We start from the raw sequence: 6,254 nt of genomic DNA on the forward strand, positions 1-6,254 counted from the left end.
TGCTTGACTATTTTCTAAAATGCTGCAATGACATGGGGGTAGAGGTATTTCTTCAGGATTGTGTTTTCATTCCCTTTGGCAGTATACCTAGAGTCGGATTGCTGGATCACATGATAGTTCTATTTTTAATTTTTTGAGAAACCTCCATACTGTTTTCTATAGTTGCTGTACATTCTCACCAGCAGTATACAAGGATTTCTTTTTCTTCACGTGACCTCACCAACACTGGTTGTTTCTTGTCTTTTATATAATAGACAGTAACAGTTTCAGGCGATATCTTATTGTGGTTTTGATTTGCATTTTCCTGAGGTTTGTGTCGTTAAGCATCTTTTCATGAACCTGGTGGCCACTTGTAATACTTTTATAGAAAAATGCCCATTCAAGTTTTCCATCTATTTTTTTGTTGGATTATTCAGGGTTATGTGTTTTTTTTTTTCTATTAAATTGTATGAGTTTCATTTTTTCTTTATTGATTAAAGTATTACATATGTGTGCTTATTCCCCCATTGTCCGCCCACCCTCTCACTCATTCCCTCACCCCCTGCTATCTGTGTCCATTGGTTAGGCTTATATGCATGCATACAAGTCCTTTGGTTGATCTCTTCCCTTTCCCCCCTGCCCCACCTTCCCTCTGAGGTTTCATGTTTGATCGATGTTTCTCTGTCTCTGGATCTGTTTTTGTTCATCAGTTTATGTTGTTCATTATATTCCACAAATGAATGAGATCATGTGATATTTATCTTTGACTGGCTGATTTCGTTTAGCATAATGCTCTCCAGGTCCATCCATGCTGTTACAAATGGTAAGAATTCCTTCTTTTTTACCACAGCTTAGTATTCCATTGTGTAGGTGTAGCACGGTTTTTTAATCCACTCATCTGCTGATGGGCAGTTAGGCTGTTTCCAAATCTTAGCTATGCTAAATTGTGCTGCTATGAACATAGGGGTGCATATATCCTTTCTGATTGGTGTTTCTAGTTTCTTGGGATATATTCCTAGAAGTGGGATCACTGGGTCAAATGGGAGTTCCATTTTTAGTTTTTTGAGGAAACTCCACACTGTTCTCCATGGCTTCACCAGTCTGCATGTGGAGTTTCTTGTATGTGTTTGATATTCACCCCTTATCAGGTAGATGGTTTACAAATGTTTTCTCCCATTCTACAGGTTGCATTTTTAATTTTTGATTACTTCCTTTGCTGACTGGAGCTTTTTGGTTTGAAATAGTCCCACTTATTGATTTTTGCTCTTGTTGCTTGAGCTTTTTCTTGTCATATCTAAACAATCAGAGCCAAAACCATTGTCAAGAAGCTTCCCCCCTATGTATCTTCTGGTAGTTTTACAGTTTGGGAGTACCTTTAACTTTTTAAACCTTGTGAGTTAATTTTGTGAGTGGTGTAAGATAAAGGTCAATTTCATTCTTCTGCTCATAGTTGTCCAGTTTTCTATGTATTAAAGAGACTATCCTTTCTCTGTGTAACCTTATTGACTCTCTCATCAAATATTATTTGACCATATGTGAGTGGGTTTATTTCTGGGATCTTGATTCTGTTACTTTGTGTAACATGTAATTTTTATATCAGTAACATGCTGTGTTTTGTTGTTTCATTTTTTTAGTTATCAAAACTTAGGACCTTCCCCCCAGTTTTATCTATAATAATAAAAGTGTAATATGCTAATTAAACTGGATGTCCTTCCAGACGACCTTCCTGACCAAGCGGGGCTGCAAGGGAAGCTCGAGTCACAAGTGCCTGCAGAGGGAAGCCCAAGTCCCGGGTGACAGAGGGAAGCCAGTGCCAGCAGCTGGGGGAAGGAAGGTCTACTCTTGCACAAATTTCATGCGTCAGGCCTCTAGTTGAGATGTAATTGACATACAGCAGTGTCCTTTAAGCCTTTATACTCGAGTTAAGTGATAGCACACTACCATATTACATGATTAAAACATTCTCAGTTACGACATACTTTATCAACATATTTTATATTTTCATATGGGTTTTTTTTGCTACGTAACATCCTTTTCTTTCAATTTTAAGAACGCCTTTCAGCATTTCTTGCAAAGAGGGTTTAGTGGTGATGAATTCCCCCAGCTCTTGCTTATTTGGGAAAGTGTCTCTTCACTTTGGAAAGACTACTTTCCTGCTAAGTATTCTTATTTGGCAGTTTTATTTTTCCTTTCTGTACTTTGAGTATATCACCTCACTCTCTTATTGCCCTATGAGATTTCTGCTGAGAAAACTGCCGATAAACCTTCTGGTGGAGGGGAGGGGGCTAGGGGATGGGGGTACTTAATATGAGATTTTTTTTTCTGTTACTGATTTTAAAATTCTCTCTTGTCTTTGATTTTAGACCATTTTATTATTGTGTCTTGGAAAAGGTTATTTTAGGTTGAAATTTTGAAGTGACATCAACTTCATGAATTAGATATATAAATCTCTTGTCAGGTTTGGGAAATTTTCACCCATTATTCCTTTAAGTTTTTTCTCCCCTCCTCCCCCGGGACTCCAATAAAGTATCGATTGTTTCTTTAGTCATATCACATAATTAACATAGGCTTTCTTCATTCCTATTCATCCTTTTTTCTTTGTACTCTTCTGACTGTATGATTTCAATGGTCTGTATTATAGTTCACTGATTCTTTTCTTGGTCAGGTCTGCTGTGAATCTCTATTGAAATCTTCAGTACAGTCATTTTACTGTTTAATTCTAGAATTTCTGCTTTTTTAATATATATTTTATTGATTTTTTTACAGAGAGGAATAGAGAGTTAGAAACATTGGTGAGAGAAGAACATCTATCAGGTGCCTCCTGCACATCTCCTACTGGGGATGTGCCCACAACCAAGGTACATGCCCTTGACCAGATTTGAACCTAGGACCCTTCAGTCCACAGGCCAACGCTCAATCAACCGAGCCAAACTGGTTAAGGCTCTGCTTTGTTTTTTAATGACTTTTATTTCTTGTTGATTTTCTCATTTTGTTCATACATTATTTTTCTAACTTAATTTTATTTTCTGTGTATCTTGTAGTTCACGGAATTTAAGAGGATTATTATGAATTCTTTGTCAAATAGTTTATAGATTTCCATTCCTTTAGGGTTAGTTTTGGAATTTTATTAGTTTCCTTTGGAAGAGTTATAGTTCCTTGATTATTCATGATGCCTGTGGACTTGCAATGATGTCTGTCCATATAAAGACCTTCCAGTCTTTACAGGCTGACTTCTACAGTCAAAGCATTTCCCCAGTCAGCCTGTCCAGAAATTCTGGGTGGGGAGTTGGTGTAGTTTCTGTGTAAGCACTCCCTTTGGGCGTCTTGTGCACCTGGTGCTGGTTAGGTCCAAAGCCAGGATGGCAGTACTGAGCCTAGTGCTGGGCTCTACTGGGAACCTGGGTTCAGGGGTGCCCCCTGGAGTCGGGGTTCATGGACATTAATAGGAAGCCGCCCAGGGCCACAGGGCTCGTTCTGCTGGGACATGTCTTGGTTAGCTCAAGCCCACTGGGAGCTGCCCTTGGTGTAGGGGAGCCAGCTGGTGCTGGGATGAGCCTGAAACATGGGCTTACAGAAACAGTTGGAAGCTTGTTGTCATGGGAATCAGCTGGTGCCTGGGTGGGCTAAAAGCCCGGTGCCACTGGAAAGGCCTAGGGCCATGTAAACCAGTAGGTACTGGTGTGAATCAGGGAGCCATCTAGGATCCTGGAGCTGAGGAGTCTGACTGGAACCAATAGGCTGTCTGTGGCCTCTAAGCCGCATATGGCAGCCTGAGCTTGCTAGAACTCAGGTGGGCAAGAACCTCATTCACAGTAGTTCTCTGAGAGCCTGTAGCCAATGAGGCCGATTTGAGGAATACAGCTGTCTAGAGCAATTGGAGTTGGCAGGAACTAGAGTGAAACTTGGGCCTCAATTTGTGAGAGACCGATGGGAGGCTAATGCCTTTGGAACTGCCTTGGGGCCACTGGAAACACCTAGGGCTACTCTAGCTGGTTGGCACCAAAGTGAGATAGGGACTTGGGTTTTGCAGGAACCTGCTGAAAGCGTGGTACTGTGGAGCGAATTGGATCCATAGGTGCTGCCTACAGCTGTTGTAACCAGGAGGTACCAGGGTTAACAAGGAACTTGGATTAATAGGGACTGGTTGGGTGCCTGGTACCAAGGAAGTTTCTGTGGACCATGGGAGCTACCTGGGGCTCCTACAGCTGGCTGTCACTAAGATGAGCCTGGAGCCTTGGTTCATGGGATTCTATTGGGATCTTGTATCATAAGGTTACTGATGCTGTCAGGTGCTGGGTTGAGGCAAGGTCCTGGGTTCATGGGAGCCTGCTGGGGGGCTGGTGTTGTAGAAGTTGCTGAGTGTTTCTGTTGCCCCTCCTAATGTCATTACTTTTGGATTCTCCTATTTGACCTTTCTGATTCAGCTATTCTTCCCATTCTGCTAGTGTTTTGGCTTTCTCTATTGTTAATGACTAATATTTTTCTCCCAAAATCTATGTAGTTCATTTCATTTCTTCTCATCCTAACTTGCATCTGTATTCTTCATCAACATCTACACAAGTTCTAAAACTCTACCTCTCAGAAACAGAGAGAACTACTATAATATAATGAGCCCAACCCAAACCCTCTCTGCCTCTACCTGCAGAAGCAGTGCTGGTAAGTAAAGAGGGTGGGTGATGTGGCACAAGAAAAATATTGTTTAGACCCGCCTGACCGTTTTGTTCTTGGGTTGACCAACATTCCTTCTATTTGGAAATTACTTTATAACTTTTCTTTAAAAGCTATATTTTGTTTTCTGTGTATTTTTTATAGATATGATGTTAACTTAGAATTTAGTAATTTCAAGTCCATTCCAAAGAAGCCAGTTCTGTTGGGGTCCTGGATGTAAGCAACATGTTATAACCAAATTATTCCTGAACATTCCATGACTCAATTTAAGGGGTTGTGTACTACAATGTTATGATATATGGTGAAATATGGAAGCATTTAGAAAATAGTTGCTAGGATATAACTGACTGAAAACATTATAAAGTTTACATATTGGCTTGTTGCTTAGCTATGTAGTGATACACCCCTTCATTTTTGACTTGCTCATAAGTATAAGAGAAGACTAAAAGGCACAGAGTAAACACACTTAGGGAGCCCACTGAGATGTCTCAGAAAAGCACTTAATATCTTTCTAAGGAAGTTAGATGTAGAAGAATTTTTCATTTTAATTCAGAACCCTTAGAAAGTTCCTTCTTCCTGGTCCAAACTCTAGAAATAAAACAAACCAAAAAAATGAAGAAAGCTACTTGGGTATTGGCAGAAAAGCAAACCCTTTAGGAGGGAGAAACTATCAGGCTGACATCAAAATATTCCACAGTAATATGTTACCAAGGTAAGAGAAAAGTCTGATCCCCAAATACTGTTCTCAGCTAGTATTTCATTTAATCACAAAGGTATCATGAATATGAACATAATCTCAAAAATGAAAGAACCTGAGGAATGAATGAATGATGAGCTAACTACCCCAATAAAGTGTTACCTCCTAAATGGCCAATGAAGTGGAAATTAAAATGAAAAAAAGAAAGAAGAGACAGGCCACAGCAAAGGACTGATGGACAATATTGGCTCCTTTTATTACAAAACTAAGAGTAGAAAAGTTATAAGAATTGTGGGTATTGAATGAAACAGTTTTATGAAAATAGAAATATTAAATTACCATGTTTAGTAATATATATAGTAAAAGTTGACTCTTTTTTACTAATGTTGATTTCTAATGTGTTTTCTGCACATTAGTGGAATCTTTTAGAAAGTATGTCCTATCCTACAGAAACATTTTTTAAGTCCTTATGATACACTAAAAACATTCCGAATTCTTTGAAGAGAAAAAATTTTCCTAATTTCAACACAAAGAAAGAATTATAATCAAGAATTTGGTGTATATTTCTAGTCTTTTTCTATGCAATTTAAGAGAGTGGAAAATGTTTATAATGTTTTATTCTTTATTTTTTCTAAATGCTGGAAAATACGATTTTTCTAACATGTAATTCCAATTATTTGTGCTGATTAGCTTTCACCTAAAGATGTTACAAAACATTTAGAGTTCGGGGGCGGGAGGTAGGGGGGTAAGAGATCAACCAAAGGACTTGTATGCATGCATATAAGCATAACCAATGGACATAAGACACTGGGGGATGGGGGAGGCTAGGGGACTGTCTTGGGCGGGGGGAAAAAATGGACACATATGTAATACCCTTTGTAATAAATAATAAAATCTAAAAAAAAATAAA

Source organism: Myotis davidii, unplaced genomic scaffold (assembly GCF_000327345.1).
Source record: "Myotis davidii unplaced genomic scaffold, ASM32734v1 scaffold1200, whole genome shotgun sequence".
NCBI lineage: Eukaryota > Metazoa > Chordata > Mammalia > Chiroptera > Vespertilionidae > Myotis > Myotis davidii.